The following is a 25,788-nucleotide window of genomic DNA, read 5'->3' as shown; positions in this document are numbered from 1 at the left end:
CCGAGTAAATGGTGCTGTCAACTGGAACCCTTCTAAGTTTGTAGGGGACACAGGGGGCGACATGTTCACGTTATGAAACGAATTTAATAAAAAATAATTCCCTCACTGTCTCCTGACTTCGCAATTTCACACGACGTAGCTGCTCTATGGTTAATACAATATTGAATTTGTCGCTTTGAAATTCTATTATGGGCTTATGCAAAGATATTTTACACGATAAATACGTTATCTTTGAGTTCACAACGTAACTCTTTTAAGCAGTATAAAAATATATTGATTTTTTTGAGTCTCAAGATAGGGAGGATCTCAGTTCGTTTGAATCTTTTTTTGCAACTGGCACACGACTATATCATTAATACCAATTTTTATAATTTTAGCAATCAATCGGTTTACTCATGTATTGGTCCCATTTTGAAATGATTAATACGATGGTATCAATCATTCTTTTCTTTGTACACTAAAAAACTGCTGAGATATAAACACATAATATTTGTAAACTATATTTATAAACACTAGATTATCTACGAAACAAGTCGTTGCATAGTACCTACTAAACATATCGCCGTTTATCAGTGTACCTGCGGCTTATTGAAATTGGTTTTTATTTTTTGAGCAATACAGTACATATTGCTTTTAAATATTTCAGCTAATTTTGGTATATATATTTATGGTCTAAAAAGTTAGGATGGGCAATATTATGTCATACTAGTGAAACTTCGTGACTCGTTGCTAATCAATAGCTTGTTTTACTTATTCTGTACAGTTCAGATTTTATATAGTATTTTTTATACATTACTAGGAATTATCTTATCAGAGAGAAAAAATAAATACACTCTATTTTGTTGGTACTTTTTTTAAACTTTTGTTAAAGGCGTGAACAGTATCAGTATCACTCATAATTATATTGTCACACTTATGTAACAAAGCGTGAGGATTAAGGTCTTCTGTTATGCTTCTAGTTCTCTTTTTACTCTTTAGACCTTAGTCAGAGAGAACACACAAACAGCTGAATAGATAAACAAAGATAGTCTAATAAAACAGTTGCATAACAATCATTACAAACAGCTTCAGTTTGTAAATAAAATGTGTTCGTCGTTACGTTTACTTTTATATTACATATACATATTTTATATAGATTCTTTCAATTTGTACGTATGTAATTAATGTGAATAAGCAGCTCAATTAATAGGTATTTAAAATGTTTGAAATAAAATTTATAATAAAATTTTCGTACACAAAAAAATTGATTTTTAGAACATAAGTTTAAAAATACATATCATTTAAGGTATAATATAGTTTTATAAGTTTAAATATCGAAACATTGATTACCAGAGAAAATAAATGTTAAAAAATGTAATTACTTAAAACTTAATTTTGTGCTTTGATCCACTGTACCATATGGCGTTAGACAAGATAAAACATTTTAAGTTTTAATACGAAAGATCCAATAAAGTGTTGCAGGTGCCCAGATCGAAATCTAAAATAGTATAAAAAAGTAAATGAAATTCCATATCGCTTCAGAACAGGGTTCCCAATATGTAAATGGTAGTTTTTGTTTGGTTATGTATGCAGTTTGTTTTAACTGGAGGGCTATGTAGAATCTGAGTAAACTCGTATTCTCTTATATTGTCGATATTTCTAAAAGTTTTGTGGATATTGGTAATAGTCGCAATTTTATAGAACAGTGAGATAGTTTGTAGAAGTTATTTTGTTTTTCCTTCTTCCAAAACAGACGAAAAGTAAAATTTTAAGTGGAAGTTTTACATAATCTCATAATAGGTGTTTTGAGTTAGAATTAATCAATAAATAGAAGATTACCACTTTATGAGCTAGTAACGAATTAGTTATTTTCTTATACAAACTTATAATCAAATTGCAGTAAAGATCCTAACTTGGATTAAAACACTAAGATGCCTATGTTATTTTACAAGTACTTTGGAAGTACAACACTAGTAATACAGCAGTAATACCCTAGATATAGATAGTTGCTCTAGATGGAATTGTATAGAGTATAAAATCTACAACAATAATTTTATAAAATGGACAAACTCTTAAAAAGGGAAAAATATAATAGAAAATATTTAAAATTTAACCGGTTGAATTATTTAAGAGATATTATGCCAGTGAAACGGAACATTTTTACAAAAGTAACATAAATCTCAAAACGACAAAAATTTTGAACATCTCATACTAACACGGCATATTTAACTGTTATTTTGTTTAATTCTGCTACCATAAATATATGTGTGACTACCAACACTTGAAGATTGACTACTTATATTACTACTAGAAGCAGTCATCAATCTCCGACTGCCATTTTGTTTACGCACCTTTTGCGATACGTGTTTCATTTGTAAGCGAGGCATCTTCAGGCAAATTATTAAGTTGCTCTTCAAAGGCAATTATTAGGCTCAACAAAACCAAATAATTCTATTGCAGTAAGCAGTGTTGAGCTATTTATTTTTTGTTAAGTTAATCCCATGTTAAATTCAAAATATTTGTTCTAATATATTTTATGGCATGGGTAGATTATTAGTTTTAAATACTGTTAACGATTCCGATTTTATTTTGTATATATTTTGTATATTAATTTATGAATTTTTTTGTGGTCAATGGAAAATGTCATTTTAAGTACATATCTGCAAACAATTGTTTGTCATATCTAGTAGAACAACATACTACAGTATCGATATGGGGCACGCCACCGCGCTTCTTGTGTCAAAGCTAGCACTATCATTATGCCAATCACGCCGCTATTCACTAAATGTGTTTATTATCTTCATATTGATTTTATAACAGATGAATGGGCCGACAGCTATTCAGTATGATAAAAAGAAGAAGATAAATTTATACTCATAGCATTTAACTACAGGTGGGAAATCGTGATTCATACATTTTACTCTGTGATAAGGTAAAATTAAAATGCATTAATCAGATATTATTTTATTTTTTTTAAAAGTGGCAGAAGTCTAGTTTTTAATTTTCTAAGTACCCTCTGTATATTTATTAGTTTATGTAACATTAGTCGTTTGTATACTTAATTTTTCAGGTGGTAGAGCCACGCTGTAATACCATATGGTATTGCAGCATGAATGGGCCGGCTCGACCGGGGAAGTACCACACCCTCACAGAATACCGACGCTAAGTGGTTGCACTTTCAGTGCGATCACATTCCGTATGGTGAGTGAGGGAGTCCGGAGGCCCATCCCATACCCATCCCATACCCATCCCTTTCCTATTCCTAAAATCCTTTCCCCAACCCCGTCCCCCTATCCTACAACACGCAACCATGGCAGTGGAATTAAAAAAAAATAACATACCCCAGGGAGGTACCAGTAACCATGTTGCTGGAGAATCCTCTCTCGAGCAACCACGCTCGGGCTGCCCTGCGTATTCTGGGGGGGGGCAAAATTCCGCTCTTTGGAACCAAGGGCAAACGGAGCAAGATTTCTACGGCATCCCCTTCGCTCAATGTGAGCTTCTGCAATATTAGGGGATTACATTCTAACCTAAACGCTGTCCACCACCACCTAGAAACGGCGCGGCCGGCATTGCTCTTTCTAACGGAGACACAGATATCCTCTCCAAACGAAACTTCATACCTGACGTACCCGGGCTATAAACTTGAACATTGTTTTGTTTCGCGTGCCGGTGTATGCGCGTATGTCAGAGAGGATATCTGCTGTCGCCGCCTTGGAACTCTTGAAGGTACGGCCCTGTCCATTTTATGGCTACGCGTAGACTGCAATGACCATCCTCGCGTCTATGCATGCCTATACAGGTCCCACAGCGGGAACATCGAAACCGACCAACTCATTGAGCACGTCCAAATGGCTACAGATTCCCTGCTCGAACAGATTCCTTCCGCTGAAGTCGTGATTCTTGGCGATTTTAATGCCCACCATACCGAATGGCTTGGTTCACGTACAACCGACTATGCGGGAAGATCTGTTCATGACTTTGCTTTGGCTTATGGTCTGACGCAGCTTGTTTCCTCGCCTACGCGAATACCTGATGTGTTGGACCATTCACCTTCACTGTTGGACCTTCTGCTGACCACCCACCCAGACAACTATGTGATTTCCGTCGAAGCTCCGCTTGGATCGTCGGATCACAGTCTGGTGCGGAGCGAGGTGCCTCTCATGAGTCCGATTCCACCACGTTCCACGGGTAGACGTCGTGTTTGGCACTACAGGTCAGCAGACTGGGATGAGATGCGGATTTTTTTCGCATCTTACCCATGGAGGCAGGTTTGCTTCACACTGGATGATCCCGACGCCATTGCCAATTCCATTGCTGATGTGGTGCTTCAGGGAATGGAATTATTTATTCCTAACTCTGTGGTGCCCGTCGGCGGGAAATCCCAGCCCTGGTATGGAGCCTCTTGTAGAACAGCATCTCGTCTGAAACAGGAGTGCTTCCTAACCTGGGCTAAAGGTGTGGCGTCGCGAGATCCTAACACCAGTGCTCTTAAAAAGAAGTATAACTCTGCCTCTAGGTCTTTCAAAAGAGTTATAGCCACAGCGAAGTCAGAGCATATTAGTAGAATTGGCAAGAGATTGGCTAGTTTGCCCTCTGGAACTCGAGCTTTCTGGTCTCTTGCCAAAGCTGCACAAGGGAATTTCTGTAAGTCATCTTTTCCACCATTGCGCAGGGAGGATGACTCGTTGGCCCAGAACGCTAAGGAAAAGGCCGATCTTCTTGGATCCATCTTTGCGTTAAACTCGACATTGGATGACGGGGAGAAATCACCACCGACCATCACGTGTTGTAGGAGCTCTATGCCTGACATTAAATTCACGCATAGCTCAGTGCGTAGAGCACTTTTCTCCCTCGAAATTCATAAGTCGAGTGGGCCCGATGGTATTCCTCCAATTGTGCTTAGGACGTGCGCTCCAGAGTTGGCTCCGGTTCTTACGCGTCTTTTTCGGCTTAGCTACTCATCGGGCATAGTCCCAAAGTTTTGGAAGACTGCTCTGGTGCATCCGATCCCTAAAAAGGGAGATCGCTCAGATCCAGCTAACTATAGGCCCATAGCTATCACTTCCTTATTCTCGAAGGTTATGGAATCCATCATTAACCGTCAACTGCTCCGGTACCTAGAAGAACACCAGCTGATCTGTGATCGCCAGTACGGCTTTCGACAGGGACGTTCGGCCGGTGATCTTTTAGCTTACTTAACACACCGATGGGCAGTGGCTATCGAGAGTAAGGGAGAGGCCTTAGCAGTTAGTCTGGATATCGCGAAGGCCTTTGATCGGGTGTGGCATAGAGCGCTGCTTTCAAAGCTACCTTCATTTGGGTTGCCTGCGAGACTGTGCATTTGAGTCGCCAGTTTTCTCAAGGAACGTAGCATTAAGGTCGTAGTCGACGGAGCATGCTCTGATTTAAAACCTTTGAATGCTGGTGTCCCGCAAGGCTGTGTACTATCTCCGACTCTGTTTCTTCTGCATATCAATGATATGTTACAGATAAGTAATATTCATTGCTTGCATAGCAGACGACAGTACAGGAGATACATTATATACCGGTCATGCAAGGATCTCGCGGGCACATACCGATGAGTGCCGGAATAGACTTGTGTCTGAAATCGAAACTTCACTCCATCAAGTTTCGATCTGGGGTGAACAAAATCTTGTCCAATTTAACCCCAAAAAGACACAAGTCTGCGCGTTTACCGCAAAAAAGACGCCGTTTGTCGTATCTCCTCACTTTCAGGGCACTTCCCTTGATAAAAAGTCGAGTCTAGGAATTCTGGGCGTTGATATATCTTGCGACGTCCAGTTTTGCGGTCATCTGGAGGAGAAGGCTAAGATAGCTTCCAAGAAGTTAGGAGTGCTCAATAGGGTGAGACGATATTTCATGCCAGAACACCGCCTGAAATTATATAAAGCCCAAGTCAGGCCGCATATGGAATACTGTTCTCACCTGTGGGCAGGAGCGCCACAGTACCAACTCCTTCCGTTAGACCGCATTCAAAGTCGGGCGGCTCGAATTATCGATGGTCAACGCCTTACTGTCCGACTTGATCCACTGAAGCTGCGCAGAGATGTTGCATCTCTGTGCATCTTCTACCGAATTTATCATGGGGAGTGTTCTGAGGAATTGTTCGGATTGATACCTGCTGCTGATTTTCACCACCGTACAACCCGCCACAAACTAAAGTTTCATCCCAATCATCTGGACAAGTGGCGGTCTTCCACCGTGCGTTTTTCAAGGCACTTTCTTCCACGCACAACCATTCTTTGGAATCAACTTCCAGCAGCAGTATTTCCGAACCGATACGATAACATAACCTTCAAGAAAAGAGTATATTCCTTTTTAAAAGGCCGGCAGCACACCTGCAATGCCGCTGGTGTTGTGGGTGATCATGGGCGGCGGTAGTCACTTACCATCAGGTGAGCCGCATGCTCGTTTGCCCCCTGTGTTGTAAAAAAAAAAAAAAATTTTAAACTTTCGCGGGTTTATTGCGCATAAAACTTATTTTTGAGATTTTACAAAACACAATAAGGCAAGTAATATCTAGTTATAATATCTATGTTTTAAAAATGTATTAAAATTTTCTTTATCGATATTAGAAGTTAGAAACTTCTATCAGTGGTTCTTTTATCAATCAGTGGAGGTTTTTAGGTATAATTTGATTCACTTTTTTGTGCTACCATTTTTTCTGACCATTCTTCTTTATCTTTTATCATCTGTCATATTTTACTGATTTTAATTATTTATAGTAATAATAAGTGTATTATAATATTAATATTCTAGAGTACCGTATAATAATAGGGTACTCTAAAGCTACCAATGTAACGTTAAAGTTAGGAACAGTGAGTACCAAAATTTAATACTATGATTTTGACTATATATGTTAATTAGCGCGTTTGTGGTTAATTACTCACGCTCAGACCAGAGATTGGAATAACTCGAGTTTCACATTTAAGTCATCGAGTTGTACTTAATTTTGTAAATGAATATCCATAAAATATTAACAGAACGTATAAAAATATGTACATAACAACGGACAATTTACTGAAATACTTCCTTATAAAAGTTTAGTGACAATAAAATGACGTGATTCATTAGCTGATTGTTTTTTGACGGTCCCTAATTCACAACACGATTACATAGAGTCAGAAATTACTCTCAGAGGATTACGTAGGTACATCAAGACTATAATATGAGCTATAAAATATTTTGGTTTTTATTGCCAGACCCGACTAAATAATACTACATTTAGGGTTACGAATTGTGATATAAAACGTAGAAAAATCCGTCAGTTTGTTTGCTATTTTAAGTTGTAAAAAAAAAAAAAACATTTTTGCCATAGAGTTTTGTGTAATCTTTGATACATTTTATTCCTTACTATACCATACCATATTAGTAGATTATTATTATCCACTGCTGAACATGGAAGGTCTATGTAGTGCCTTATGGGTGGTTTTACCAGTAATTGCCACGATTGGTAGGCGGGTTGGCAATTTATTTTTTAGTACTGCAAAAGTATGAATAAGTTACTAAATGGCAAACAAGCTGACGGCCCGCCTTATGGAAAGTGATAATAGAATACACTGAGGTACGGGTACCACTACTATGCGTTGTCTTTAATTACCAAGATATTATGTCTTCGTATATTGTAATTTCACGGCATTTTCCACTCTATAAATCGAAACATGGCTAAGTAAACATAGTTTTCTCCAAACAGAAATACGTCTAGGACTGAGGTACCCAAGCAGATTACTTTTGTATAGTCTGCCTTTAGTAATGTAAATGGTTGTAAAATAACAAGATACGTAATATTTTAGTCTATAGGTTTGGAAAAGCACGAGTAAGTTAGTGAAGATAACGGATGACACTCTCCATTAGAAAGTCCATTAATTTATTAAGTTAATTAGGGAGATAACAGTAGATTTGCTCCCTAGTATATTGGATTTAGTTTAACCGTGTGTTGCGCTTTTAAGGGCAAAGCAATAAAATTAGTTGTGGCCATTTTGTGTTAATGTGGCATACGCACGAAAACAGAAAATGTTACTTCTTTTATGTATACGAGTATATATGTTGTTATTTGTGTGCTGTAAGTAATGTAAATAAATTATATATCTATCATAAAAAGTATATTTATTTGGCATACAATTCAATATAATTACAGATTAAATTCATTTCACAAATTACAATACTCAAAACTAATACATTTCACAAAATCACAAAAAAAAAATTCATCAATCAGTCCCATTCATGATCCGTACCCGACCCAAAAGTCCCCATGACACTTGCGGCATTTCCACGTTGGATTGCCAGAGATATCCTTTGAGCCAGATACGAACCAGAACGGCGATCATGGCCCCTATCCGCAATGCGCAGACTCAACTCTTTTATGAAGGATTTTGCTTCCGCTCCCCACACGCCCGTAGTCTCAAAAGCAACGGGAACGAAGATGTCACCTGGTTCGAGAATCTTATACTTTGAGTGTTCGATTCTAGCCGCAGTTTCTGCGGCCGAACCAGCCACACGAGTCGTATCCCGGATATATCTATTTAAATATTATTCAATCAGTTATAACCTACGCTATCCTTTTACTGAGCATTGGCTTCCTGAATTGCTTCTCGCACAATCGCTGGCCAAGCCCTAACATTCTATCGCATTATCGTATACAAGGCCTTCCGCGACTTGTTTTTATTTTTCTGGAAGCGATTTTAGATTTTTGAGCTTCTGTTAATTATGTGCTTTATAAAACATCAGTTGTTGCTGAAATACTTCCGACGATACTATTATTTTTTCTTTCTCTCTCTCTTAAAAAAATTATTATTACAAAACAAATTATTACTATAAATAGAATGTGCCATGTAGTAAATAAAGATCCTGATCACGAAGTAATCCATTATCAGCGTTGTTATCGGATGATAAAATGATATAATTGGCCCGTCAATCATTATTGTTTTGTTTACGTTTAAATGGAAAATAGACTTAGTTTTTTTATTATCAGATAATTATGTACTCCTCATTCTACTTATTTAGATAGAATATAGCTAAAGATTAAAGTTGTCAATATTATAAAAGTAGGCGTAGTTTTTAATTAGATTAATATGGAATCAGCAAACTTTGGTTCTAGCGATATGTTGTCTAGTGAATATTTGATTATAGGTTCAGTTTCATGGTAAACTAATTATTTTGATTTCTTTTTATTTTAATAATTATAGTCAATGACAAGTAAATCTGTTCATTTGAGACGATTCTTTCGATTGACAAAATGTCAGTAAATTTACAACTTCAGAAGTAATCACACAGCACATGTACCTAAAAATTATATATATATATATATATATATATAACCGAGATGTATATATATATGACAAAGTCAATTCTTTAGAAGAAAATTAATGTAAATTTGTATTTATTATTATTTTAAATAAAAAAAGAAATGTGTCATATTGAGTGCGTTATCGGTTGTAATCCTCACATCCGTACATCGATACATCCAAGCAACATCCGGACCTGCACTGCACAACGATACAGGTGTCTAAGTTGGGAACTTTGTGAGCAGTTTGTGGAGCGAGACACTGTTTGTTAAGACAACGGATATCCGTTTCGCTGTCGAACGGGCAGCAACTGTGGATAAACAACCCTATTCCGTTACAATAAAGACCAAATCAAGTATGGTTATTTGTTGTGTACACGTTGATTGAAATAACGTAGCAGTTATGTAGTGATGGGAATTGAATGCAGACTGCTGAGTTGTGTGTCTTAGTAAACAGCTCACAAGTTATTCCAGATAGAGCAGAGATTTTGTTACGTCTGCTTTAATATATGATGATACTTATTCTAATAATAAAGTTTGTGATTCACTGTTTATTCCAGGTCTATAAAATCTAAAAAATCATTTCAATAAATCAATTTACTATTATAAAATTGAGTTTGTAACGCCTTAATGGCTTAACCAATCAGTATGAAATTCGGTATAAATGTACCATATGGGATGGAGAAGAATATAACTTAGTTTTTATTTCGATCAGTGAACTTATCCCGGTATCAAATAAATGTCATACGGACGACGTCGCGGGTAAATAGTACCTACATACCTGATTTTATTGCCGATGTTTTGACGTGGATTGTATCAGGTCGTGGTCATGAGCGTCTCTATTATCCTTGGATAGTTCGTGAAGCAGCTGAAATTAGGAAATATCCAAAAAAAATTAATAAGTAATATGCATGTAGGCTTTCAACAGCATGGAACTCAATGATTAATACTCTTAAGACGCGCAATAATTTGTTTAAACGCAGTGTGGATACCCTGAGTGCAGCGTGTAGGGTGAATGTAGACCATAATCGTAATAATGTGAGGGTGGCTGAAGAAACTGGGTGGGCTGAGAAAAGAAGACGCTGCTCACTTCAGTTCTGTCATGACTATGACGTGATACAATCCACATCGAAACGACGGAAATAAATATTACTCTCTTTCTCTCTTTTCATTTAAGAGTTTCCTCTTGTCGGTGCAACTAATTCATGCATCTTCCTCCAGCCAACTCTATCTCAGGCCATATCCTTTATCTTCCTATACGATATGACACCTAGTATTTCCTTTATCTGTCCCATGTAGTTATTCCTCGGTCTTCCTCTTTTGCCCTTTATCTTTCCTTATACTATGCTCTTAAAAAAATCGTCATGTCGTATAAGGTGGCCCAGCATTTTGCGTCTTTTATTCTCTATTATTTCAACCAATGTTCTCTTCTTGTTTACTCTTTTTAGGACTTCCTCGTTCGTTAGTTTTTCTGTCCAGCTTATCCTTTTCATTCTCCTCCATCCAAAATTACTATTTACCTGCAATTGCGTCGCGTTAAATCTCGATAGTGTATTTGAAATACGTAGGTTGTTTAAATATTTGTGGAATTACATTCAATGTAATTCCACAAATATTATGTGAATGGAGTCCCGTCTCAGAATTGGCTGGTGCTCACTTCAGAATGCAATACTTCAAACTTTTTTAAGGCCCAAGGGACTAGAAAATAATCCTTAATAATCTAATGGAAACATGATCAACTGCGTGCTGGAGTTATTTAAGATATTTACTTTAAAAGGAAAACTACCATAAAGTTTTTTTCGTTTCTCGTTACTTGCTCTCTCTAGAGTACGCAGTCCGATTACAGCTCATAAATATACATATAAATCTCATTGTGATCTCGTTTTCGGATACATTTAATTTCGCCTCTCTTCAGAATATTGGCAATATTGTCAATGTACGGACCTTGTGAAGGACACTCGACCCACTTCCAGTTATTTCTCTCTCATAGATCCGTTTACACAATCTACATGTAGTATGTATAATAAAAGTATACACTCCTATATATGTAAATATATCAGCTATATAAATATTTAAACAATTATTCCTAAATGAAAGAAAAAAATCACAGTATCGATTTAAATCTTGATTGAACTACTGTGGAATCAACATTGATTACGATTTAAAAAAATCCCATAATTACTATAATCGATTCACACGTAGCTAATATATTGTGTTCGCAATAAAATAAAGTCGAATTGAGTTCCATTCTCATTTAGAAACGTATTTAAAAAGATCTTTATAAATATGTTTGAAATTAAATAATTTCAAATATCCTTTTAATAATTTTACTACGTCTACTGTCTTCTGTTATCGTCATCATTTTCCATTAAGCAGTAAAATTTAATATCTGAAAAGTAAAAACTATCATTAAAAATGTCACTCATCTACAGCTGGCATTATTGAATTAACGCCCCAACCAATTAACATGCAGTCAACTGGACTTCGCTAATTAATAGTCGGCCTCTCTCCACTTCCACCTACATTCCACCTCTCTGCTCTGAACTCGACGTCACAATGGAACATTTATAGTCCGCAAAAAATAGCGACTTCAATCGTTACAAAATATGTACATCGATGAATGCTGAGACCTTTTATGAACAGATTGGAAATATTTGACTTTAGAACGCGATGGTTTGAGTTTATAAGTTGATTTTGTTTTGCAATAGCAGTTTTTTTGCGTATATAAAGATAATTGAAGAGACTTATGAAATTAATAAATATGTTAATATAAGAAATTAATATGGGAATAAAACAAGAGAAAACTTTATCGAATATTTAGATTTGGTTAAAGATTAGCAATTGAATCGCCATACAGATTATAACAAACGAGAGGAATTGAGAATCTGCCTATTTTGGAAGTCGCTTATATATATGATTGTTGATACTGTTTACTTAGAATTTTATGTAATTTGCTTTTATAAACAAGAACAGCAACAAACAAAATGGTTGCGTTTCCGTGTCAAGTAATCTACAATAGTGCACACCACTCTTAAAACCGAAATATATACTGCATGGTAGCATACGAGTGAAATAGAAGTAGATGCAGATGACTTTGCACCAAGACTTTCTATAGTAAATCTTGTACTGTTATGGAAGTCTTATACCTTATTATGTTCACTCTAAAAATACATTACCATATTCAAAGTAAGTAAAGTCCTTGAGACGGCGTATCATTACGAAAGTCAAATAAGACAACATATAATTCATTATGTACATAAGCGTGAAATAAAGAAATTAATAAAAAACAGAAGGTGTAAAGTTTATATTGAATCTAGTTACCAGTCAGTGACATCAATATATGTAGGTTCATCATTAGCATCATAATTAACTGTGTTAATGATACTTAAAATCTTTTGGCATTGAATCTATACCTGATCTATCTTTACGTCTTCCAATTTGAACTTTATGCGGTTCATTTGGTCCTCTGATTTTCCTTTATCTTCTTTACGGTGTAATTCTCTTCTTGGTTAAAAGTTGGCTGTGGCATTTTATAAAATTATAATTCCACCTGTTATTCACAATTCGCATTATTTGTTCTTCCAATTGCTATTATAATTGGGTAATTTCGATCCTATAACCATATTTCCGATTTTCCTATATAAAATTTTGAAGTGAATATATTTGAGTTTGAAATTAATGAGTTTGAAATAATACGAATGACCGCACCGACCGTAATCTGAATTGACTTGTAAAATGGGTTTATAATATATACTTTTATTAATGGTATTGCCATCGATTTCGCTTTAAAGAGTTATTAATCTGGTGTTGCCATCTATCACTACATTCTGTTTTGATGAGTTAATATTTTGATTTTATTGCCATATTATCATTATATAAATTGATTTTATGTAATGATGTTCAGATTATGTAAATATTTTGTGCCTATTAAAAATTACTATTTTTATACCATACATACATATAGACGAAAATAACTATTTTTATATCTAATTGTTTGCGTCGACTTTAAGCTGATTTCTCACAATGACAGTAAGTCATTGTTGTGTAGTCATTAATTAAATAATCCGTCACATTCGCACGTCACTCATCCACTCCAGCGTCTCTTGACGTTGATTAAAATTTATTTAATTTAACAGAACCACTCCTTATGTGGCAGCGGTGTGATATATGGTAATATTTAACATATTGTTTACATGAAATTAGTTTATAGTTGCTATCGATAGATAGATCGATATTATAATGAATTTATTATTATTAATTCAGCCTTAACTGTCCACTGTTGGATATAAGCGTTTCCAATAAGGAGAGTTTTCTAGTACTTGTCACGCTTAGCAGGCGGGTTGGCAACCGCAGTTAAGCTTTTAGTGATATTTTAAGAGGGACGCTGCTGACCATCCCTCGCTCTCTCTTAGTCGCCTCTTACGACACCCACGGGAAAGAAAGGGGTGGCCTATTATATGCCAAGACCTCACAGCAATACTAACTTATCAATACTGAGCCAAAAGAACAAGAAATTTGAGCAATGATTAAATGATGATTAGTATGAAGGTAGTTTCCGAAAATCTAAATGTCTATCTATCTGATTTTTCTTTGAGATATAATAAAAACAATTAATTTTAGCTTTTCGTTAAATTTTACACAAAAATTTATACCAAATACGAGTTGATGTACGATAACATTTTTCTTAGTATTTCTTTTTGAGACAAAGTTCTTCACACATGTTCCAATATTTCACTTATAGAGAAGCTGTGCTAAATCTATTAAGACTATCAGGATATGAGAACTTTGTCACTTTCTGATGCTTTTTAATTTTTTCTTAATGAATAATTAAGAAATATCAATAAATAGTACATGTAGTGATTTAAGAACTCGAAATTTAGATAGTATTTTTGATGACGACAAAAATTGCTGCTATGTATTCCTCTAAATTAATGTCTATAACAGTAATCATTGGCCGGCTGATAGAGGCGCGGTACAGCGACACAGTCTCATCTAAAGTGAGAAGACGGAACACCCTTGGGCTTTCAATCTATTTCTATCCTCGAGATAAATGTGTCCATGTGGATTTCCCCACCGTAAAAGGAACGAGTGAGAAATCTTATGTACACATCCACTAACAAAAAAAAAATGGCAATCCCATGGGAATGGAAGATAAAGGGAATACGATATTTATTTGCGCAGGTGAAATCTTAGAGACAGCTGGTCGTTTTGTACACATTGTACTCATCTAAAACATTGGAGATAAATCATTATATTAGAAAGTAAAATACAGACGAGCAAAAAATTTTTAACATTTTGTATTGATTTTATTTCGTACATCATGGTTTAACTATTGGAGATAATATATGGTGTAATAGCTATACATCATGCTTCATCTAGTGACATCTTTTGATGTCGGCCTAAAAGCGGCTTTTTCGGCGCCTTATTATATTAGAGAGTGTTGGAGTGGAGTGCTCCGGAAGGCGGCCGCTTCTGAAACGTTTAGCGTATCCTGATACACTTACCAACAATATCGGGGAACACTCTATAGTTCCTGTCAAAGATTATTATGATCATATCAATTTTGTATAACTTTGGAGGCTTCAGTATGTCGAAGTTCTTTTATTGAATATAAAGTCCTGTACTATGAAAAATTAGATCGGACAAGTTTTCGAAATATTGCGATTCATGTTACACAGAAGTTCTTATTTTTTTTTTGATTCGGGATTAATATGTGAGTATGATTAAGTGATTGGTCACGACTTCCTGAAGTAATGAAATAGTGAAGCAAACATGTCCTGTGGGATATTAATAAGTATCTACCAATATTGGTAGGGGCCATCGATCAAGTTACTAAGTGTAAAGTGTCAGTTCATACGTCCTCTTCTCGTGTATAGAGCAAAGTGATTGATACGCGCCTGTCAAAGATTTGATACGTCGTGTAAATTGATGTTCTTGTAAGAATTTGTTTGATTTATCTAAGGGTTTGTGTAACATGTGCTTTTTCAATTTTATTCAACTAACCGATTGAAAATTTATCCAATTGAATCAAATTCCAGTTAAAAATTTATAATAACAATAGTTATATTGGATATTATTTTTCTAATTTATTAAAAATCATTTCCCTTGCTAAATCATTTTGTACACTACAGATTCAAGTCGAAATAACTGGCATACTTATAAGCCATAGCCATAGCAAAGCTAATATACCAGTTAAACTCAATATATTTGTCTAAGGAATGAGTAGAAAATTATAAATAATTTGTGTTTTCTATATTAATTGGACGTAATATTTTGAAGTTTTAATATTATGTTTAATTGAGGAGACTTCAATTATTTTTTTACCTATTATTACTCTATCTTTGGGGGAAAAGAATGTTAATGATTTCGATTTTAAATAAATAAAGTTGCTATTAATATGAGTTTATAAACATTATACTCGCCTAATAAATATAAAAAATATATTATAATAATTTCACAATGAGTAATTCACGTAATTTAGATAGTATATGCAAGTGTTACAAAAGTTTGCAATAATTATATACATATGTTATATTATTTTGTATGTTATATACCTTTTGTAATATTGTATCCTGAACTATCAAATAAAATCAAATAAATTATTTGATTAGATTTGATAGTTATAATAAAAAGCAAATAAATGAGGTTATTATCTGATATTAGCCGCAACTCATATCATTGATCGTATTGCGTGTTACAGATAGTGATATTATAAATAAGTACATCTATATGTGTATTAGATTTCATTGAAATCTATACAGCCAATGAATTCGCGGTTAAGTAACAAATATCCAAATAATAAGAATTTTAAAAGTATTTACAATAAAATTTTTAGTATAACCAATAGCAAATTTATAAATTTTTAATATTTATTACAGTGTAATTTGAATCTTGATCTATATGCAGCTTATATACTATAATTGCCTTTGACGATCTGTATACTCTTTATTATAATAAAGACTTGAAACTGTTTATGTACGTATTGAAGTTACCAGAAGATTTAATTATCCTCAGCTACTATTAAAATTAATTACCAAATTAATTTGTATTATTTTGTACAATACGGAAACTTCAGAGAGAGTAATTTAATTAAGGAGTTCTTATTATTTATTACTTGGATATTAAATAAACCATGAAAGATATTTAATTGACTTTGTGGGATATAAGATAAGAATTGTATTGGATGTTTTTTAGGATAGTGTGTGCTTGAGTTGACTGTTTGTCATGGTATGAACATGTGATGTGCAGCGAAGAAGAGAATGTGATAAGAAAGGAATGATGAATCTATATAAATGTGGATGGTTATAAATGCAGGTCGAAGACCCAGAAAGATATGGGCGGACTGTCTGAATGATGACATCTCTAAAAAGGGAGAAAAAAATTTATTACGCCTGCCGCTAATAAAAATAGAAAACGGGCAGGAAAAAGAAGAGTGTTTGTATTGTTATCACTGTAAAAGTACGATGAAAATTTTACGCAAGCTGTGCTAAAAGTTTTTGAAATTAGTCTGCTATACAAAACAATAAAGGAACAAAATTTAGTTTGCGACTACCCTCGTGTGAAATATGTTGCTTATTTCATTAATGTTTTCCTTCATACTTAATACTATGTATATACCAATTTTTTGCATGCCATATGCCAAAAAATATAATAACATTTATGTTAGAGCAAGATAGAAAAGTAGGATACTCATTTACACTATATAAGCTCGAAGCTAATTTGGCGTGTGTATGAACAAAATAAATAATTATTATTTTTAAATTTTGATGTGTAATTATTTTTTTATCTTTGCCAATCTATCTGTCAAGCGTGGACTGGAAAAACCCTCTCAAGAGGCTCATGTTCAGCAGTAGATAGATAATGGCTAATATGATGATGATGATGATGAGAAAGTCTTATGTCAATTTAGTTGGTTAGAGTTAAATACGTCACAAAATTGCACATTTTTCACAAAATCTTATCACTTAATATCTTGTAGGCCGTTAGTAATTGGTATTCAAAGTTGCATAAAAAGGTAAACATTTAAATATGCAGGCAACACATTATAAACAGATTTTTTATTTAACTTGTTTGTATGTTTAGTCACATTTCGTTAACTGCCATTTTCTTTGTTTTCAGTTGTACAGTCAGCAGCAGCGGTCATCGCACTCGAGATTAGACTTAAGGTATTGGGACAAGTTTTAATTTAAAATGTTTATATTATATATTAAAACTTATTTGCTTGGTTTTAATATAAAATGTTTATATTTTACATATAATCGTTTATTGTTATATTTTATTACCTGAACATAAATTTATATTATGTGTTTTTTGTTCACCTTTATTCTTTTAAATTTGTTTAATATAAAATATTATGCCGGATTTCAATGTAGGTGAATTACCAGTATTTCTTCTGATCTGTGGAAATCCATGCTACCTTCTGAGCTTCTACAATTGTTCTGATTGAACTAATTACATTCTTAAGAGTCCAATCATACCGCTAAGTGAGGAAATACCTGAATAACTTGGAAGAGATTGTTAATCATGATGATCTAATGATCCCTACACCTAGCAATATACCCACTCAGGTTTTCTCTGTGCATTTTCCTCTGAAAACCATCATGGTAAATTCTTTGTGAATTTTTTATCTTTTTTCATTATAATAATTAAATTTTAGCGTGCTTGACTACTTTTTACGTTAATTGAGGACTTGATGTAAGATTAAATCCGCTAATACAAATAATGTTTATTCACTCTAGTGTTGAAGGACGACAAATTATATGAGTTGGGAAATACAGGCTGCGTGAGAGAATTCCATTACTGGGTATTTCGTATGAGAAGTGAATGTAAAGCATTTTGGGTAAATGACAATAGGCCATATGGCTGGATTTTATCCTCTGCATTCATTGGTATCCTGCCAATATATATCAATAGCACAGATGGTGTTCCTATTCCATTTTTATCCCATTAAAAAAACAAACAACAAGATACTTTATTTAATTATTGTTTAAAGAAAACTAATACTGTAAATATCAATAAAAAGGTTGCCAACTTAGGAAATTTTAATTCCCTAGTTTTTAATATGAATAAATAAAAACAACAGTACATAACACATTATTCGAACCTTCCTAGTAACGCATCGTAACGTTTTACATAACCCCTATAAATTCTGTTAATACATACTACGTAATACTTGAACGCCCTGTGTTTTCTTTTTCAAATGTATTATATATATATATATATATATATATATATATATATATATATATATATATATATATATATATATATATATATATATATATATATATATATATCATAAATATATCATATCAGCCTTTAACTGTCCACTGCTGAACATAAGCCTCCCCTTGGGGGTTCCGCCAGAAGTTGCAACTGTTATATATATATATATATATATATATATATATATATATATATATATATATATAAATCATTTATTAATTTATCAGATATAATTTAATAGATATTGTACGATTTTACCGTCGCGATATAATAATAGAACAATATATGTACAATCGTTTGTAGAGAAACAGTCTCTTTTATTTATATTTTATGTCTCAAGTACAGTATTTCAAATTTATATTAATATCAAGAATGTTGGTAACATTAGGTACACGGAAAGCAAAAAAGTAAATTTCCCTGAAACAAAATGTTAGGATTTATTAAAGTAAGCTACTTTTTTATTCTTGCAAAAATAGGATTTCGGTGCTGGAGTTTAACTCCGTGCTCGCTTCGCAGATTTTTATTGGAATTCTTTAACTGCTATTTCTATGAAGGGTTGAAACTTTCATTTGATATAATACAGTCAATATTATTGCAGACGCTTTATCTCCTTCACAGATTCTATTTGTTTATTGAAGCCTTTGTAATTATTCAAATGAAAAATAAATTATTTTACCTAAATCTATATTACAGCAAATGAAGCGGTCTCGAGCTTTACTGGTCGTAATTAATCAAACAGATTTCAGGATTAGATGAGTTTGATTAGAGATTTATGTGTACGCTTTCGTACGTGATGTAAATATTTACATTAAATTCTGTTAAAATAATATTTACTAAATGAAATTATGCTTATAATGTTATATTTTTATTGCTCCATATTGACTATGGTTTTGTAATGTTTATTTCTTATCTTGCTTTAGGGTATCCTATACATCATATGTAACTGTATCGTCATTTGTTATCTTAGCTCTTATGACATCCTGAGGGTGATAAGCAGTAGTGCAATTCCTTACTAATATGGAAGAGAAATTATATTCTTTTGTAATGTGGGCAAAAAATGAATAAGTGAGTTTGTTTGTTATCTTTTACCATCTTAACGGTTTAACCAGTCACTATAGATTTTGGTGTACACGAATTATATGGGATAGAGAAGTACATAGGATACTTTTCATCTCGGTCTATGTAACGTGGAGGAAATTGTGGGAGAAAGCTAGTATATTTCATTTTATAATTTTTTAACAAAAAATTTATTGGATGTTTTTCTGCCTACTATATATTATTTATTAGCGTATACCTGGATTTTATACGTGTTTTTGTGATAAAACATTTAGTATATTTTAAATAAGACCCTAATGAACACTATGTAAGAACTGCAAATTGATGTAGTAGTTTATTGTTGGAACAAATATACAGAATGATACTAAATTATCGAATTATCAACTATTTAAGACTTTGCATTGAAATATACATATAAAACAATGATTAATTAAATGATAAAGACTCAAGACGACTTTGAAATTTGGAAAATGATGATAACAAGGTACAGATCAATGGCAACATCTCATGGACTAATATTAAAATTCTTCAAAAACATTTTGATACGACTCCATTACTATGTCGCACGGATTGAGGTTTCTGATAATCGCGTGATATAATTTTAGTACTAGCTATTGACCTGATTGTTCATTTTACTTTGATCCATATAATTTTGTACGTAACACATTATTCGAATAGACGCATTAAGAGTAAGCACGCGCTTGCTACTTACATTTATACTTATAATAAATAAAGTTACCCAAAAATTAGTCAAACTGCGCATAGGTTAGTACACTAATCTTGCAGAGAATGAATAGAGAAATAATAGAGAAGCACGCATCATGACAGTATATTACTTGTTTACTACACTACTTATTAATAACAAAGATAAATACATGTGTGTAAATATTATATCACTATATAGAAATAGTATTATATCAATGTATGTGTGTACAGTTAACCCTTGTCACGCGTAGCCGATCTCCGAATAACAATGATGGTTTTATCAAGTTTACTCTAGGTACAGGGAGGGTGAGGTGGGGGAAGGGATTGGGGACGTGATGTATTATTTAGAGGAAAACATTTATGGATAATGAACTTAGATTACATTCTTAAATTTTTAATACAAAAAAAATTGTTAAGTCTATGTTACTAAATAAAACTTTATATCAAATTATAATCATCAATCAATCATTCAATCAATTATATTAATTCAAAAAAGTTATATTAATCTAAAGAATCACATATAAAATGCTATAAAATAACCGATCAGTTGAATTGGCTAAAACTTTATGAAGGTATTAGGTATGTAATTATCATTTAAGTATATAATATAGCATAAGACAGGATTTATGAAGGGTTCCAATGGCAATGATATACGGAAACTACATAGAAGTGGGCAACGCCGCTAGGGCTAGTAGAATAGAAAATTATTAATATTTGGATTGAATAAAAAAACTGTTTATAAAATTTAAATTTATGTACTTAAATTTTATAAATAATTTTACTTTAAGATTGGGTAACATTTTAGATTTATTGTTTTTATATTTAATGAAAGAACGTTAATATTATTGTTGTAAAGGTATTTGGATATTTCTTAGTTATTCACGTTAAATGACAGAATGAAATTTGTTGTATATACAATATCCTAGAACAATGTAACTATAGGATTATTTTTCTATTTATACAATTTAAAGAGAAATCGGTGGAATACAGCTAAAGGGATATAAAGATACAAAAATGGCCAGTGTTTGAAAATAATTACAACTGTTGCGCAGTAATTTATGCCTTTTTATTTCTCTTTTTCCTCTTCCGATTGTAGATGGTGGTAATGTCTTAAAATTTTCTTATTTATTCGTTCTTATTCAGTATCTACCGAGTTCCCTAATGGAGCAACAAAATATGGTAGATTAAAAGTTGCCCTCAGATTATAAGGTGATAAATCTCACGAATCCCCGATCTTATCAAAATATTCTTCCGAGCGATGCCGCTGCTAATATTACTTGGCCTCTTCCGTGATATTTTTCTTCAGATACCCCGCAACAAGGTATCCGAACTTAGGGATCTTCTGAAGATGGTTGCAGTGTAACGGAATAAATTAAGGACATGGATATTTCGCACCGCTAGCGTCCGGTCGAACCTTTTTGAGGCAGTGGGCTTGTTCCTTCACAAATAAACTAGGTAAAGGTCCCGATCATTTTATAGAAATGGACACGAATTTCGAAGGTCCCGCGTGTAATGAAATCACGCTGCCTCGACGATTTCATCATTTGGAACTATCGATAAAATATCCGATATATTATATTGACTTTGAAAATCAGGGGACACATTCAAAATTATGATATACATATGTATATTATATTGATGTAGCGTCATTTGATGTTATATCAATATATTATATAAAATACTTTTTTTCGTGGTAATGGAGTTCAAGTAATATGTTAAATCTATCTAAATCTATAGTAGTCATCAGTTTCTTACAATTTTCAATGTATTTAATTTTAAATAGTTGCTATATAATTTTACGAAGAGAAGCAAATCATTCGTTCATATATACTAAGAAAAAAAAAAATTTGTGCAATTTAAAATATTAAAGAATGTGAGAATTTATCTAATTGAAGGTTGTAACAATTATAAGAACTGCAATTAACTTAAAAAAATACATCATGACATGTACATATATCCTTAATGGTGGTAAGTCTTCGTATTACACAGTTTCAATGCTATATGTTATCTTTCAAATTGAAACATAGCGATGCAAGTCTGTCTGGGTTTGAACTACAGCGGCTTTAAAGAAACACGTGTGGAATACAGGTATTTTCGTACCAATCTCCTAAAGTAAAGCGATAGTATTCATGAAATTAAATTTTTCTGTTAGGTATGAGAAAGATACATATGAAAATTCTGTTTAATTTCTATCTAGAGTGAGGAACATAATTAATTAAATAAATATTATTATATGATAGATTTCGGATTAGATACTATTTTTTTTTAATATAGTAGTATATATTGAATTAAAAAATTATAATTTGTACTCATTTAAAACTAATTTTTGCCCACAACGCCGTATATATATATATTTTGGCAGTAGGGGAATATTTCTAGATGGGATATCAAGATTTGTACACAAGACTTTTAAGTTCGATCTTCAGGAACATAACTGTTAACCGCATAAATATGTGGTACTGGTAAAAAAATGGATAGAAAAACATTATTGTTCTCTTTTTTATTGCTTTTTTTTCTCTTTTTTTCTTATTATTATTATTTAATTATCTCCCGTGTACAACATCGTCTAGTTACGAATTTATTATATTAATAAGAAAGTCGAGTAAAAAAAAACTCAATGCGAAAAGAAGATGTATGACATCCAATTTTCTCTGAATACCTTCACCAAAAGAGGTCGTGACGTGAGTGGAATAATTCTATACTAGTTTCATATTTCTTTACGTGTGACATACAGTTCCACGTTTTAAAAGGATTTAGGTATTTATCCTTTTCAAAATTTAAAGTTGACCGATGTGTTCATATTTAACAAATTATATTATAAGAAGAGATTAGCAATTGTAAGTTATTTTTTATCGGGTATGAAATTGTAATTCCTCTTTTCAGCTTCAGAAAAGTTAAAAACTGCTATATTAAAGATAATAAAGTTATTAAATTTATCTCAAGGGAAATTAGTATTAAATTTCAACTTAGGTTTTTACCTGTTAAGGTATTCAAGTCACTCGAATGAAGTCGTGGGTAATAGCTAGTGTTTTATATTTGACTTAATCAGTTTTTCGTTTTTACTTTTTCAGCAGTCGAGAATATTAAATTAAGGAATTAAAAAGTAACTAATCGGAGTCGAGTCTTTAAGTATCTTGTGTCTACTTCTTCTTTAAAATTTTACACTCTTACACTCTAAGCACTTTGACACAGTTATGAATTTAGCTATAAAACGAGATACCACTCCAAACATGCATACAAAAACCAGTGAAAGTCTTTCAAAAAACTTCTGTTTTGAAGTAAGAACAATATGTGTCTGTTATTTTTGATGAATGAACTCCCAAGAGTTGCTCAGCAGTATAGATAATAAATAACTTTATCACCCTAATTCAGCTTAAATACGTGTTATTAGTATAACAAATCGAATTCTTTCAGGAAACTGATTCAATATCAGGGGGATTAGTTCGGAACAAACGAGTCAGTAATAATCTGCCAAACTATTATTATGACATACAAGGAGGCCGGTCTTAATAATAACATAATGTGTTGTTGGAGTAAATATCTTAGAAACAATATGTATGTAGGTAGGTTTGTAGTACATGGGTCTTGACTAGACACAATAATTAAATTACAGCGACAGACTTACTATATCATAGACGTTACAATAGGTCTAAAGTGAAACTAATTCAACTATGTCTAAATCAGGCACCACGAATTTGTCTGTAATAAAATAATGATACATTTCTTGAAATATTTTCATGTGAATCAAAGACAAACTAATGTATCATTTCATATCTCACCGTTGCTTCTCAATTTATATATTCAAATATTCTATATGTTCATAAAAATCTTGACTTATTTCCAAAAAACAGCAATATTCATAATATTAATACTAGATTTAAAGACAAACTTGCTGTCCCCAAGTATCGTTTAGAAAAAGTTAATAGGTCTTTTATGGGAATAGGTATAAAAATTTACTAAGATACCAAAGGATATGTTGGAATTACCCTTAAATAAATTCAAAACATCTGTTAAATCATATTTACTGAGCACCTATTACTAATTACTTGAATGACGAGTGTGCAAATAAATAAATAATGTTAGACATACACCTATATAAATATACATTGTAAATATAAAAAAAAAGTTTCAATTGAGTTTCTTGCCAGTTCTTCTCAATTGGATAACTGGACGGTAGGGTAAATATAAAATTATAATGTACAAATTTGACGTTCATAAGCGGCTAAAATGTCCTACATGAATAAATGATTTTTGAATTTGAATTTGAAAATTATAATCTTCATTTGTTTGCACATAATAGAATGAAAATAAATAAATATGTACTTACTACTACACTATATTACTATATATTTTATGGATTAGCGACAGGTAAACTAAAATTATAATTATTTTTTCTCGAGACAAGTATTTTTTTAATACTATGAATATCAATATTTTTTTCTCAGACATAATTTCTTCTTCTTTATCAGTTTTATATTTCTACTGTGTCTATCAAAGTGATAATAAAGATTTATAAATTAAAATTTAATATCTAATTAAAATGCTTACAAATGCAATGACTATTTGCAAGTAAAAAAAATATAAATTCCAAAATAAGAAAATACAAGTAACATTTATGGACTGAGAAATCAGCGCAGATGTTACCCAATCATACGAAAAATACAGGCCAATTGAAAACGACCTCTTTTTTGAAGTTGTATATACGTCTTGTCATTAAATAAATTCAAAAAAGTTATATTCTGATTATATAACGAACAAAGAAAATAATGAAATAAATGAACGAAAAATATATAAAAAATATATTTTTGCAAAGAAAGATATTACATAGGAATGTGAAATTTCGAGTTATTACGTTTATATGACAAAGGGTGAACAAATGAGGGCGGCTATTGATTTCTATTAGCAAAAGAAATTAGAATTTGATGTTTATATATATAAATAAAAGGGTGGGGATGGAGATTACGGTGACTGGAGACAATGGTGTCGTCGGAGATCAGTAGCTCTATTTCATGTAGTTATCGTTGACTGTGAAGGACTTTTTTCTTTGATGCTGCTCTTTTCTCAGTTGTCCAATACAGTTTACACGTAGAGCTCATTGAATCTTCTTTTGATCTCCGCCCCCACCCTCGCCAGCACCGACGTCATCACAGGCTTGCGAGCTGCGGTCCGCAATGCGAGGCGAGACGTTGTGACGCAAAGCGCCAAACGCACCCTGAAGAAGCTTTCTGGATGAAGTCGATTTAATTGTCGGAAATGATAAAAACAAAGTGAGTTCATTAACTTCTCGTTACTTATGTATATGGATATCTAATAAAAAATGAACATAAGTTTTAAAAAAGAATTTAGAATGATATAAAAAATATAAATTACAATGAATAATACACAGGCTTTTAATTCGATAGACGAATATGCCCCTTAATATTATAGTATACAATAATCAGTAAATTAGTTTCGGACGATTATGATTTATATACTTTAATTATATTTAGATGCATATTGAAATTGTTTTTGTTTTC

General features: G+C 32.7%; 1 protein-coding gene across 1 annotated transcript in view; it reads left to right on the top strand.

Moving 5' to 3' along the window:
* The window catches only part of LOC113514576 (complexin), a 374,606-nt gene that overhangs the window by 31,439 nt on the left and 317,379 nt on the right, over positions 1-25,788 (top strand). Inside the window, exon 2 of the mRNA XM_026898682.3 lies at positions 17,405-17,451. The gene's annotated coding sequence lies outside the window, so the exon portion shown is untranslated. The remainder of the gene's footprint in view (positions 1-17,404; positions 17,452-25,788) is intronic.

Source organism: Galleria mellonella, unplaced genomic scaffold (genome assembly GCF_026898425.1).
Source record: "Galleria mellonella isolate WM207_F2 unplaced genomic scaffold, CSIRO_AGI_GalMel_v1 utg172, whole genome shotgun sequence".
Classification (NCBI taxonomy): domain Eukaryota; kingdom Metazoa; phylum Arthropoda; class Insecta; order Lepidoptera; family Pyralidae; genus Galleria; species Galleria mellonella.
Note: the sequence above shows the minus strand (reverse complement) of the source record. Positions and strands in the feature narration are given on the sequence as shown.